This window comes from Eptatretus burgeri, chromosome 5, assembly GCF_056783735.1.
Source record: "Eptatretus burgeri isolate ZD-2024b chromosome 5, Ebu_testis_v1, whole genome shotgun sequence".
Classification (NCBI taxonomy): domain Eukaryota; kingdom Metazoa; phylum Chordata; class Myxini; order Myxiniformes; family Myxinidae; genus Eptatretus; species Eptatretus burgeri.
Genome location: NC_140965.1, coordinates 34,887,853 through 34,904,927, shown reverse-complemented (window position 1 = coordinate 34,904,927; position 17,075 = coordinate 34,887,853). Strand labels below are relative to the sequence as shown.

General features: G+C 38.8%; 1 long non-coding RNA gene across 4 annotated transcripts in view; it reads right to left on the bottom strand.

Moving 5' to 3' along the window:
* The window catches only part of LOC147026210 (uncharacterized), a 190,655-nt gene that overhangs the window by 128,775 nt on the left and 44,805 nt on the right, over positions 1–17,075 (bottom strand). The gene's annotated exons all lie outside the window — the stretch shown is intronic.

The following is a 17,075-nucleotide window of genomic DNA, read 5'->3' as shown; positions in this document are numbered from 1 at the left end:
TGGGCGATGATGAGATAAACTATTGAACTGGGCGATGATGAGATAAACTATTGAACTGGGCGATGATGAGATAAACTATTGAACTGGGCGATGATGAGATAAACTATTGAACTGGGTGATGATGAGATAAACTATTGAACTGGGTGATGATGAGATAAACGATTGAACTGGGCGATGATGAGATAAACCATTGAACTGGGCGATGATGAGATAAACTATTGAACTGGGTGATGATGAGATAAACTATTGAACTGGGTGATGATGAGATAAACTATTGAACTGGGTGATGATGAGATAAACTATTGAACTGGGCGATGATGAGATAAACTATTGAACTGGGCGATGATGAGATAAACTATTGAACTGGGCGATGATGAGATAAACTATTGAACTGGGCGATGATGAGATAAACTATTGAACTGGGTGATGATGAGATAAACTATTGAACTGGGCGATGATGAGATAAACTGTTGAACTGGGCGATGATGAGATAAACTATTGAACTGGGCGATGATGAGATAAACTATTGAACTGGGCGATGATGAGATAAACTATTGAACTGGGTGATGATGAGATAAACTATTGAACTGGGTGATGATGAGATAAACTATTGAACTGGGCGATGATGAGATAAACTATTGAACTGGGCGATGATGAGATAAACTATTGAACTGGGTGATGATGAGATAAACTGTTGAACTGGGCGATGATGAGATAAACTATTGAACTGGGCGATGATGAGATAAACTATTGAACTGGGCGATGATGAGATAAACTGTTGAACTGGGCGATGATGAGATAAACTATTGAACTGGGCGATGATGAGATAAACTATTGAACTGGGCGATGATGAGATAAACTATTGAACTGGGTGATGATGAGATAAACTATTGAACTGGGCGATGATGAGATAAACTATTGAACTGGGTGATGATGAGATAAACTATTGAACTGGGCGATGATGAGATAAACTGTTGAACTGGGCGATGATGAGATAAACTATTGAACTGGGCGATGATGAGATAAACTATTGAACTGGGCGATGATGAGATAAACTATTGAACTGGGCGATGATGAGATAAACTATTGAACTGGGCGATGATGAGATAAACTATTGAACTGGGCGATGATGAGATAAACTATTGAACTGGGCGATGATGAGATAAACTATTGAACTGGGTGATGATGAGATAAACTGTTGAACTGGGCGATGATGAGATAAACTATTGAACTGGGCGATGATGAGATAAACTATTGAACTGGGCGATGATGAGATAAACTATTGAACTGGGCGATGATGAGATAAACTATTGAACTGGGCGATGATGAGATAAACTATTGAACTCGGCGATGATGAGATAAACTATTGAACTGGGCGATGATGAGATAAACTATTGAACTGGGCGATGAGATAAACTATTGATAAACTATTGAACTGGGCGATGATGAGATAAACTATTGAACTGGGCGATGATGAGATAAACTATTGAACTCGGCGATGATGAGATAAACTATTGAACTGGGCGATGATGAGATAAACTATTGAACTGGGCGATGATGAGATAAACTATTGAACTGGGCGATGATGAGATAAACTATTGAACTGGGCGATGATGAGATAAACTATTGAACTGGGCGATGATGAGATAAACTATTGAACTGGGCGATGATGAGATAAACTATTGAACTGGGTGATGATGAGATAAACTATTGAACTGGGCGATGATGAGATAAACTATTGAACTGGGCGATGATGAGATAAACTATTGAACTGGGCGATGATGAGATAAACTGTTGAACTGGGCGATGATGAGATAAACTGTTGAACTGGGCGATGATGAGATAAACTATTGAACTGGGCGATGATGAGATAAACTATTGAACTGGGCGATGATGAGATAAACTATTGAACTGGGCGATGATGAGATAAACTATTGAACTGGGCGATGATGAGATAAACTATTGAACTGGGCGATGATGAGATAAACTATTGAACTGGGTGATGATGAGATAAACTATTGAACTGGGCGATGATGAGATAAACTATTGAACTCGGCGATGATGAGATAAACTATTGAACTCGGCGATGATGAGATAAACTATTGAACTGGGCGATGATGAGATAAACTATTGAACTGGGCGATGATGAGATAAACTATTGAACTGGGCGATGATGAGATAAACTATTGAACTGGGTGATGATGAGATAAACTATTGAACTGGGCGATGATGAGATAAACTATTGAACTGGGCGATGATGAGATAAACTATTGAACTCGGCGATGATGAGATAAACTATTGAACTGGGCGATGATGAGATAAACTATTGAACTGGGCGATGATGAGATAAACTATTGAACTGGGTGATGATGAGATAAACTATTGAACTGGGTGATGATGAGATAAACTATTGAACTGGGCGATGATGAGATAAACTATTGAACTGGGCGATGATGAGATAAACTATTGAACTGGGTGATGATGAGATAAACTATTGAACTGGGTGATGATGAGATAAACTATTGAACTGGGTGATGATGAGATAAACTATTGAACTGGGAGATGATGAGATAAACTATTGAACTGGGCGATGATGAGATAAACTATTGAACTGGGCGATGATGAGATAAACTATTGAACTGGGCGATGATGAGATAAACTATTGAACTGGGTGATGATGAGATAAACTATTGAACTGGGTGATGATGAGATAAACTATTGAACTGGGCGATGATGAGATAAACTATTGAACTGGGCGATGATGAGATAAACTATTGAACTGGGTGATGATGAGATAAACTATTGAACTGGGCGATGATGAGATAAACTATTGAACTGGGCGATGATGAGATAAACTATTGAACTGGGTGATGATGAGATAAACTATTGAACTGGGAGATGATGAGATAAACTATTGAACTGGGCGATGATGAGATAAACTATTGAACTGGGCGATGATGAGATAAACTATTGAACTGGGCGATGATGAGATAAACTATTGAACTGGGCGATGATGAGATAAACTATTGAACTGGGCGATGATGAGATAAACTATTGAACTGGGCGATGATGAGATAAACTATTGAACTGGGCGATGATGAGATAAACTATTGAACTGGGCGATGATGAGATAAACTGTTGAACTGGGCGATGATGAGATAAACTATTGAACTGGGCGATGATGAGATAAACTGTTGAACTTTGTGATGATGAGATAAACTGTTGAACTGGGCGATGATGAGATAAACTATTGAACTGGGCGATGATGAGATAAACTGTTGAACTGGGTGATGATGAGATAAACTGTTGAACTGGGCGATGATGAGACAAACTGTTGAATGGGGCGATGATGAGATAAACCATTGAACTGGGCGATGATGAGATAAAATATTGAACTGGGCGATGATGAGATAAACTGTTGAACTTAGCCATGATGAGACAAACTGTTGAATGGGGTGATGATGAGACAAACTATTGAACTTGGCGATGATGAGATAAACCATTGAACTGGGCGATGATGAGATAAACTATTGAACTGGGTGATGATGAGATAAACTATTTAACTGGGCGATGATGAGATAAACTATTGAACTGGGTGATGATGAGATAAACTGTTGAACTCGGCGATGATGAGATAAACTATTGAACTGGGCGATGATGAGATAAACTATTGAACTGGGCGATGATGAGATAAACTATTGAACTGGGCGATGATGAGATAAACTATTGAACTCGGCGATGATGAGATAAACTATTGAACTGGGCGATGATGAGATAAACTATTGAACTGGGTGATGATGAGATAAACTATTGAACTGGGCGATGATGAGATAAACTATTGAACTGGGCGATGATGAGATAAACTATTGAACTGGGCGATGATGAGATAAACTATTGAACTGGGCGATGATGAGATAAACTATTGAACTGGGCGATGATGAGATAAACTATTGAACTGGGCGATGATGAGATAAACTATTGAACTGGGCGATGATGAGATAAACTATTGAACTGGGTGATGATGAGATAAACTATTGAACTGGGCGATGATGAGATAAACTATTGAACTGGGCGATGATGAGATAAACTATTGAACTGGGCGATGATGAGATAAACTGTTGAACTGGGCGATGATGAGATAAACTGTTGAACTGGGCGATGATGAGATAAACTATTGAACTGGGCGATGATGAGATAAACTATTGAACTGGGCGATGATGAGATAAACTATTGAACTGGGCGATGATGAGATAAACTATTGAACTGGGCGATGATGAGATAAACTATTGAACTGGGCGATGATGAGATAAACTATTGAACTGGGTGATGATGAGATAAACTATTGAACTGGGCGATGATGAGATAAACTATTGAACTGGGCGATGATGAGATAAACTATTGAACTGGGCGATGATGAGATAAACTATTGAACTGGGCGATGATGAGATAAACTATTGAACTGGGCGATGATGAGATAAACTATTGAACTGGGCGATGATGAGATAAACTATTGAACTGGGCGATGATGAGACAAACTATTGAACTGGGCGATGATGAGATAAACTATTGAACTGGGCGATGATGAGATAAACTATTGAACTGGGTGATGATGAGATAAACTATTGAACTGGGCGATGATGAGATAAACTATTGAACTGGGCGATGATGAGATAAACTATTGAACTGGGCGATGATGAGATAAACTATTGAACTGGGCGATGATGAGATAAACTATTGAACTGGGCGATGATGAGATAAACTATTGAACTGGGCGATGATGAGATAAACTATTGAACTGGGCGATGATGAGATAAACTATTGAACTGGGCGATGATGAGATAAACTATTGAACTGGGCGATGATGAGATAAACTATTGAACTGGGCGATGATGAGATAAACTATTGAACTGGGCGATGATGAGATAAACTATTGAACTGGGCGATGATGAGATAAACTATTGAACTGGGCGATGATGAGATAAACTATTGAACTGGGCGATGATGAGATAAACTATTGAACTGGGCGATGATGAGATAAACTATTGAACTGGGCGATGATGAGATAAACTGTTGAACTTTGTGATGATGAGATAAACTGTTGAACTGGGTGATGATGAGATAAACTGTTGAACTGGGCGATGATGAGATAAACTATTGAACTGGGCGATGATGAGATAAACTATTGAACTGGGTGATGATGAGATAAACTATTGAACTGGGCGATGATGAGATAAACTATTGAACTGGGCGATGATGAGATAAACTATTGAACTGGGCGATGATGAGATAAACTGTTGAACTGGGCGATGATGAGATAAACTATTGAACTGGGCGATGATGAGATAAACTATTGAACTGGGCGATGATGAGATAAACTGTTGAACTGGGCGATGATGAGATAAACTGTTGAACTGGGCGATGATGAGATAAACTATTGAACTGGGCGATGATGAGATAAACTATTGAACTGGGCGATGATGAGATAAACTGTTGAACTGGGCGATGATGAGATAAACTATTGAACTGGGCGATGATGAGATAAACTATTGAACTGGGCGATGATGAGATAAACTGTTGAACTGGGCGATGATGAGATAAACTATTGAACTGGGCGATGATGAGATAAACTATTGAACTGGGCGATGATGAGATAAACTATTGAACTTTGTGATGATGAGATAAACTGTTGAACTGGGTGATGATGAGATAAACTGTTGAACTGGGCGATGATGAGATAAACTATTGAACTGGGCGATGATGAGATAAACTATTGAACTCGGCGATGATGAGATAAACTATTGAACTGGGCGATGATGAGATAAACTATTGAACTGGGCGATGATGAGATAAACTATTGAACTGGGCGATGATGAGATAAACTATTGAACTGGGCGATGATGAGATAAACTATTGAACTGGGCGATGATGAGATAAACTATTGAACTGGGCGATGATGAGATAAACTATTGAACTGGGCGATGATGAGATAAACTATTGAACTGGGCGATGATGAGATAAACTATTGAACTGGGCGATGATGAGATAAACTATTGAACTGGGCGATGATGAGATAAACTATTGAACTGGGCGATGATGAGATAAACTATTGAACTGGGCGATGATGAGATAAACTATTGAACTGGGCGATGATGAGATAAACTATTGAACTGGGCGATGATGAGATAAACTATTGAACTGGGTGATGATGAGATAAACTATTGAACTGGGCGATGATGAGATAAACTATTGAACTGGGTGATGATGAGATAAACTATTGAACTGGGCGATGATGAGACAAACTATTGAACTGGGCGATGATGAGATAAACTATTGAACTGGGCGATGATGAGATAAACTATTGAACTGGGCGATGATGAGATAAACTGTTGAACTTTGTGATGATGAGATAAACTGTTGAACTGGGCGATGATGAGATAAACTATTGAACTGGGCGATGATGAGATAAACTATTGAACTGGGTGATGATGAGATAAACTATTGAACTGGGCGATGATGAGATAAACTGTTGAACTTTGTGATGATGAGATAAACTGTTGAACTGGGCGATGATGAGATAAACTGTTGAACTGGGCGATGATGAGACAAACTATTGAACTGGGCGATGTTGAGATAAACTATTGAACTGGGCGATGATGAGATAAACTGTTGAACTTTGTGATGATGAGATAAACTGTTGAACTGGGCGATGATGAGACAAACCGTTGAATGGGGCGATGATGAGATAAACCATTGAACTGGGCGATGATGAGATAAACTATTGAACTGGGTGATGATGAGATAAACTGTTGAACTGGGCGATGATGAGATAAACTATTGAACTGGGCGATGATGAGATAAACTATTGAACTGGGCGATGATGAGATAAACTATTGAACTGGGCGATGATGAGATAAACTATTGAACTGGGCGATGATGAGATAAACTATTGAACTGGGTGATGATGAGATAAACTATTGAACTGGGCGATGATGAGATAAACTATTGAACTGGGTGATGATGAGATAAACTGTTGAACTGGGTGATGATGAGATAAACTGTTGAACTGGGCGATGATGAGATAAACTGTTGAACTGGGCGATGATGAGATAAACTATTGAACTGGGCGATGATGAGATAAACTATTGAACTGGGCGATGATGAGATAAACTATTGAACTGGGCGATGATGAGATAAACTATTGAACTGGGCGATGATGAGACAAACTATTGAACTGGGCGATGATGAGATAAACTATTGAACTGGGCGATGATGAGATAAACTATTGAACTGGGCGATGATGAGATAAACTATTGAACTGGGCGATGATGAGATAAACTATTGAACTGGGCGATGATGAGATAAACTATTGAACTGGGCGATGATGAGATAAACTATTGAACTGGGCGATGATGAGATAAACTATTGAACTGGGCGATGATGAGATAAATTATTGAACTGGGCGATGATGAGATAAACTATTGAACTGGGCGATGATGAGATAAACTATTGAACTGGGCGATGATGAGATAAACTATTGAACTGGGCGATGATGAGATAAACTATTGAACTGGGCGATGATGAGATAAACTATTGAACTGGGTGATGATGAGATAAACTGTTGAACTGGGTGATGATGAGATAAACTATTGAACTGGGCGATGATGAGATAAACTGTTGAACTGGGCGATGATGAGATAAACTATTGAACTGGGCGATGATGAGATAAACTATTGAACTGGGCGATGATGAGATAAATTATTGAACTGGGCGATGATGAGATAAACTATTGAACTGGGTGATGATGAGATAAACTATTGAACTGGGTGATGTTGAGATAAACTATTTAATTGGTCGAGGATGAGATAAACTATTGAACTGGGCGATGATGAGATAAACTGTTGAACTGGGTGATGATGAGATAAACTATTGAACTGGGCGATGATGAGATAAACTATTGAACTGGGCGATGATGAGATAAACTATTGAACTGGGCGATGATGAGATAAACTATTGAACTGGGTGATGATGAGATAAACTGTTGAACTGGGTGATGATGAGATAAACTATTGAACTGGGCGATGATGAGATAAACTGTTGAACTGGGCGATGATGAGATAAACTATTGAACTGGGCGATGATGAGATAAACTATTGAACTGGGCGATGATGAGATAAACTATTGAACTGGGCGATGATGAGATAAACTATTGAACTGGGCGATGATGAGATAAACTATTGAACTGGGCGATGATGAGATAAACTATTGAACTGGGCGATGATGAGATAAACTATTGAACTGGGCGATGATGAGATAAACTATTGAACTGGGCGATGATGAGATAAACTATTGAACTGGGCGATGATGAGATAAACTATTGAACTGGGCGATGATGAGATAAACTATTGAACTGGGCGATGATGAGATAAACTATTGAACTGGGCGATGATGAGATAAACTATTGAACTGGGCGATGATGAGATAAACTATTGAACTGGGCGATGATGAGATAAACTATTGAACTGGGCGATGATGAGATAAACTATTGAACTGGGCGATGATGAGATAAACTATTGAACTGGGCGATGATGAGATAAACTATTGAACTGGGCGATGATGAGATAAACTATTGAACTGGGCGATGATGAGATAAACTATTGAACTGGGCGATGATGAGATAAACTATTGAACTGGGCGATGATGAGATAAATTATTGAACTGGGCGATGATGAGATAAACTATTGAACTGGGTGATGATGAGATAAACTATTGAACTGGGTGATGATGAGATAAACTATTGAACTGGGCGATGATGAGATAAACTGTTGAACTTTGTGATGATGAGATAAACTGTTGAACTGGGCGATGATGAGATAAACTATTGAACTGGGCGATGATGAGATAAACTATTGAACTGGGTGATGATGAGATAAACTGTTGAACTGGGCGATGATGAGATAAACTGTTGAACTGGGCGATGATGAGATAAACTGTTGAACTGGGCGATGATGAGATAAACTATTGAACTGGGCGATGATGAGATAAACTATTGAACTGGGCGATGATGAGATAAACTATTGAACTGGGTGATGATGAGATAAACTATTGAACTGGGTGATGATGAGATAAACTATTGAACTGGGCGATGATGAGATAAACTATTGAACTGGGTGATGATGAGATAAACTATTGAACTGGGTGATGATGAGATAAACTATTGAACTGGGCGATGATGAGATAAACTATTGAACTCGGCGATGATGAGATAAACCATTGAACTGGGCGATGATGAGATAAACTATTGAACTGGGCGATGATGAGATAAACTATTGAACTGGGCGATGATGAGATAAACTATTGAACTGGGTGATGATGAGATAAACTATTGAACTGGGTGATGATGAGATAAACTATTGAACTGGGTGATGATGAGATAAACTATTGAACTGGGTGATGATGAGATAAACTATTGAACTGGGAGATGATGAGATAAACTATTGAACTGGGCGATGATGAGATAAACTATTGAACTGGGCGATGATGAGATAAACTATTGAACTGGGCGATGATGAGATAAATTATTGAACTGGGTGATGATGAGATAAACTATTGAACTGGGCGATGATGAGATAAACTGTTGAACTGGGTGATGATGAGATAAACTATTGAATGGGGCGATGATGAGATAAACTATTGAACTGGGCGATGATGAGATAAACTATTGAACTGGGTGATGATGAGATAAACTATTGAACTGGGCGATGATGAGATAAACTATTGAACTGGGTGATGATGAGATAAACTATTGAACTGGGCGATGATGAGATAAACTATTGAACTGGGCGATGATGAGATAAACTATTGAACTGGGCGATGATGAGATAAACTATTGAACTGGGCGATGATGAGATAAACTATTGAACTGGGCGATGATGAGATAAACTATTGAACTGGGCGATGATGAGATAAACTATTGAACTGGGTGATGATGAGATAAACTGTTGAACTTTGTGATGATGAGATAAACTGTTGAACTGGGCGATGATGAGATAAACTATTGAACTGGGCGATGATGAGATAAACTGTTGAACTGGGCGATGATGAGACAAACTGTTGAATGGGGCGATGTTGAGATAAACTATTGAACTGGGCGATGATGAGATAAACTGTTGAACTTTGTGATGATGAGATAAACTGTTGAACTGGGCGATGATGAGACAAACTATTGAACTGGGCGATGATGAGATAAACTGTTGAACTTTGTGATGATGAGACAAGCTGTTGAATGGGGCGATGATGAGATAAACTATTGAACTGGGCGATGATGAGATAAACTATTGAACTGGGCGATGATGAGATAAACTATTGAACTGGGTGATGATGAGATAAACTGTTGAACTGGGCGATGATGAGATAAACTGTTGAACTGGGCGATGATGAGACAAACTGTTGAATGGGGCGATGATGAGACAAACTATTGAACTCGGCGATGATGAGATAAACCATTGAACTGGGCGATGATGAGATAAACTATTGAACTGGGTGATGATGAGATAAACTATTGAACTGGGCGATGATGAGATAAACTGTTGAACTGGGTGATGATGAGATAAACTGTTGAACTGGGCGATGATGAGATAAACTATTGAACTGGGCGATGATGAGATAAACTATTGAACTGGGCGATGATGAGATAAACTATTGAACTGGGCGATGATGAGATAAACTATTGAACTGGGCGATGATGAGATAAACTATTGAACTGGGCGATGATGAGATAAACTATTGAACTGGGTGATGATGAGATAAACTATTGAACTGGGCGATGATGAGATAAACTATTGAACTGGGCGATGATGAGATAAACTATTGAACTGGGTGATGATGAGATAAACTATTGAACTGGGCGATGATGAGATAAACTATTGAACTGGGCGATGATGAGATAAACTATTGAACTGGGCGATGATGAGATAAACTATTGAACTGGGCGATGATGAGATAAACTATTGAACTCGGCGATGATGAGATAAACTATTGAACTGGGCGATGATGAGATAAACTATTGAACTGGGCGATGATGAGATAAACTATTGAACTCGGCGATGATGAGATAAACTATTGAACTGGGCGATGATGAGATAAACTATTGAACTGGGCGATGATGAGATAAACTATTGAACTCGGCGATGATGAGATAAACTATTGAACTCGGCGATGATGAGATAAACTATTGAACTGGGCGATGATGAGATAAACTATTGAACTGGGCGATGATGAGATAAACTATTGAACTGGGCGATGATGAGATAAACTATTGAACTGGGCGATGATGAGATAAACTATTGAACTGGGCGATGATGAGACAAACTATTGAACTGGGCGATGATGAGATAAACTATTGAACTGGGCGATGATGAGATAAACTATTGAACTGGGCGATGATGAGATAAACTATTGAACTGGGCGATGATGAGATAAACTATTGAACTGGGCGATGATGAGATAAACTATTGAACTGGGCGATGATGAGATAAACTATTGAACTCGGCGATGATGAGATAAACTATTGAACTGGGCGATGATGAGATAAACTATTGAACTGGGCGATGATGAGATAAACTATTGAACTGGGCGATGATGAGATAAACTATTGAACTGGGCGATGATGAGATAAACTATTGAACTGGGCGATGATGAGATAAACTATTGAACTGGGCGATGATGAGATAAACTATTGAACTGGGCGATGATGAGATAAACTATTGAACTGGGCGATGATGAGATAAACTATTGAACTGGGCGATGATGAGATAAACTGTTGAACTTTGTGATGATGAGATAAACTGTTGAACTTTGTGATGATGAGATAAACTGTTGAACTGGGTGATGATGAGATAAACTGTTGAACTGGGCGATGATGAGATAAACTATTGAACTGGGCGATGATGAGATAAACTGTTGAACTGGGCGATGATGAGATAAACTATTGAACTGGGCGATGATGAGATAAACTATTGAACTGGGCGATGATGAGATAAACTATTGAACTGGGCGATGATGAGATAAACTGTTGAACTGGGCGATGATGAGATAAACTATTGAACTGGGCGATGATGAGATAAACTATTGAACTTTGTGATGATGAGATAAACTGTTGAACTGGGTGATGATGAGATAAACTGTTGAACTCGGCGATGATGAGATAAATTATTGACCTGGGCGAAGATGAGATAAACTGTTGAACTTTGTGATGATGAGATAAATTATTGACCTGGGCGAAGATGAGATAAACTGTTGAACTGGGCGATGATGAGATAAACTGTTGAACTGGGCGATGATGAGATAAACTGTTGAACTGGGCGATGATGAGACAAACTATTGAACTCGGCGATGATGAGACAAACTATTGAACTGGGTGATGATGAGATAAACTATTGAACTGGGCGATGATGAGATAAACTATTGAACTGGGTGATGATGAGATAAACTATTGAACTGGGCGATGATGAGATAAACTATTGAACTGGGCGATGATGAGATAAACTATTGAACTGGGCGATGATGAGATAAACTGTTGAACTGGGTGATGATGAGATAAACTGTTGAACTTTGTGATGATGAGATAAACTGTTGAACTGGGTGATGATGAGATAAACTGTTGAACTGGGCGATGATGAGATAAACTATTGAACTGGGCGATGATGAGATAAACTGTTGAATGGGGCGATGATGAGACAAACTATTGAACTCGGCGATGATGAGATAAACCATTGAACTGGGTGATGATGAGATAAACTATTGAACTGGGCGATGATGAGATAAACTATTGAACTGGGCGATGATGAGATAAACTATTGAACTGGGTGATGATGAGATAAACTATTGAACTGGGCGATGATGAGATAAACTATTGAACTGGGTGATGATGAGATAAACTATTGAACTGGGCGATGATGAGATAAACTATTGAACTGGGCGATGATGAGATAAACTATTGAACTGGGCGATGATGAGATAAATTAGTGACCTGGGTGATGATGAGATAAACTATTGAACTGGGTGATGATGAGATATATTATTGAACTGGGTGATGATGAGATAAACTATTGAACTGGGCGATGATGAGACAAATTATTGACCTGGGTGATGATGAGATAAACTATTGAACTGGGCGATGATGAGATAAACTATTGAACTGGGCGATGATGAGATAAACTATTGAACTGGGCGATGATGAGATAAACTATTGAACTGGGCGATGATGAGATAAACTATTGAACTGGGCGATGATGAGATAAACTATTGAACTGGGCGATGATGAGATAAACTATTGAACTGGGCGATGATGAGATAAACTATTGAACTGGGCGATGATGAGATAAACTATTGAACTGGGCGATGATGAGATAAACTATTGAACTGGGTGATGATGAGATAAACTATTGAACTGGGTGATGATGAGATAAACTATTGAACTGGGCGATGATGAGATAAACTATTGAACTGGGCGATGATGAGATAAACTATTGAACTGGGCGATGATGAGATAAACTATTGAACTGGGCGATGATGAGATAAACTATTGAACTGGGCGATGATGAGATAAACTATTGAACTGGGCGATGATGAGATAAATTATTGAACTGGGTGATGATGAGATAAACTATTGAACTGGGTGATGATGAGATAAACTATTGAACTGGGTGATGATGAGATAAACTATTAAACTGGGCGATGATGAGATAAATTATTGACCTGGGTGTTGATGAGATAAACTATTGAACTGGGCGATGATGAGATAAACTATTGAACTGGGCGATGATGAGATAAACTATTGAACTGGGCGATGATGAGATAAACTATTGAACTGGGTGATGATGAGATAAACTATTGAACTGGGCGATGATGAGATAAACTATTGAACTGGGCGATGATGAGATAAACTATTGAACTGGGCGATGATGAGATAAACTATTGAACTGGGCGATGATGAGATAAACTATTGAACTGGGTGATGATGAGATAAACTATTGAACTGGGCGATGATGAGATAAACTGTTGAACTGGGCGATGATGAGATAAACTATTGAACTGGGCGATGATGAGATAAACTATTGAACTGGGTGATGATGAGATAAACTGTTGAACTGGGTGATGATGAGATAAACTATTGAACTGGGCGATGATGAGATAAACTATTGAACTGGGTGATGATGAGATAAACTATTGAACTGGGTGATGATGAGATAAACTATTGAACTGGGCGATGATGAGATAAACTATTGAACTGGGCGATGATGAGATAAATTAGTGACCTGGGTGATGATGAGATAAACTATTGAACTCGGCGATGATGAGATAAACTATTGAACTGGGTGATGATGAGATATATTATTGAACTGGGTGATGATGAGATAAACTATTGAACTGGGCGATGATGAGACAAATTATTGACCTGGGTGATGATGAGATAAACTATTGAACTGGGTGATGATGAGATAAACTATTGAACTGGGTGATGATGAGATAAACTATTGAACTGGGTGATGATGAGATAAACTATTGAACTGGGCGATGATGAGATAAACTATTGAACTGGGCGATGATGAGATAAACTATTGAACTGGGCGATGATGAGATAAACTATTGAACTGGGCGATGATGAGATAAACTATTAAACTGGGCGATGATGAGATAAACTATTGAACTGGGCGATGATGAGATAAACTATTGAACTGGGCGATGATGAGACAAACTATTGAACTCGGCGATGATGAGATAAACCATTGAACTGGGTGATGATGAGATAAACTATTGAACTGGGACATGATGAGATAAACTATTGAACTGGGACATGATGAGATAAACTATTGAACTCGGCGATGATGAGACAAACTATTGAACTGGGCGATGATGAGATAAACTATTGAACTGGGCGATGATGAGATAAATTATTGACCTGGGCGATGATGAGATAAACTATTGAACTGGGCGATGATGAGATAAACTATTGAACTGGGTGATGATGAGATAAACTATTGAACTGGGCGATGATGAGATAAACTATTGAACTGGGTGATGATGAGATAAACTATTGAACTGGGTGATGATGAGATAAACTATTGAACTGGGTGATGATGAGATAAACTATTGAACTGGGCGATGATGAGATAAACTATTGAACTGGGCGATGATGAGATAAACTATTGAACTGGGTGATGATGAGATAAACTATTGAACTGGGTGATGATGAGATAAACTATTGAACTGGGCGATGATGAGATAAACTATTGAACTGGGCGATGATGAGATAAATTATTGACCTGGGCGATGATGAGATAAACTATTGAACTGGGCGATGATGAGATAAACTATTGAACTGGGCGATGATGAGATAAACTATTGAACTGGGTGATGATGAGATAAACTATTGAACTGGGCGATGATGAGATAAACTATTGAACTGGGCGATGATGAGATAAACTATTGAACTGGGTGATGATGAGATAAACTATTGAACTGGGTGATGATGAGATAAACTATTGAACTGGGCGATGATGAGATAAACTATTGAACTGGGCGATGATGAGATAAACTATTGAACTGGGCGATGATGAGATAAACTATTGAACTGGGTGATGATGAGATAAACTATTGAACTGGGTGATGATGAGATAAACTATTGAACTGGGCGATGATGAGATAAACTATTGAACTGGGCGATGATGAGATAAACTATTGAACTGGGCGATGATGAGATAAACTATTGAACTGGGCGATGATGAGATAAACTATTGAACTGGGAGATGATGAGATAAACTATTGAACTGGGCGATGATGAGATAAACTATTGAACTGGGCGATGATGAGATAAACTGTTGAACTGGGTGATGATGAGATAAACTATTGAACTGGGCGATGATGAGATAAACTATTGAACTGGGTGATGATGAGATAAACTATTGAACTGGGTGATGATGAGATAAACTATTGAACTGGGCGATGATGAGATAAACTATTGAACTGGGTGATGATGAGATAAACTATTGAACTGGGCGATGATGAGATAAACTATTGAACTGGGTGATGATGAGATAAACTATTGAACTCGGCGATGATGAGATAAACTATTGAACTGGGAGATGATGAGATAAACTATTGAACTGGGCGATGATGAGATAAACTATTGAACTGGGCGATGATGAGATAAACTATTGAACTGGGCGATGATGAGATAAACTATTGAACTGGGCGATGATGAGATAAACTATTGAACTGGGCGATGATGAGATAAACTATTGAACTGGGAGATGATGAGATAAACTATTGAACTGGGCGATGATGAGATAAACTATTGAACTGGGCGATGATGAGATAAACTATTGAACTGGGTGATGATGAGATAAACTATTGAACTGGGCGATGATGAGATAAACTATTGAACTGGGCCATGATGAGATAAACTATTGAACTGGGTGATGATGAGATAAACTATTGAACTGGGCGATGATGAGATAAACTATTGAACTGGGTGATGATGAGATAAACTATTGAACTGGGCGATGATGAGATAAACTATTGAACTGGGTGATGATGAGATAAACTATTGAACTGGGCGATGATGAGATAAACTATTGAACTGGGAGATGATGAGATAAACTATTGAACTGGGTGATGATGAGATAAACTATTGAACTGGGCGATGATGAGATAAACTATTGAACTGGGCGATGATGAGATAAACTATTGAACTGGGTGATGATGAGATAAACTATTGAACTGGGCGATGATGAGATAAACTATTGAACTGGGCGATGATGAGATAAACTATTGAACTGGGCGATGATGAGATAAACTATTGAACTGGGCGATGATGAGATAAACTATTGAACTGGGCGATGATGAGATAAACTATTGAACTGGGCGATGATGAGATAAACTATTGAACTGGGTGATGATGAGACAAATTATTGACCTGGGTGATGATGAGATAAACTATTGAACTGGGTGATGATGAGATAAACTATTGAACTGGGCGATGATGAGATAAACTATTGAACTGGGCGATGATGAGA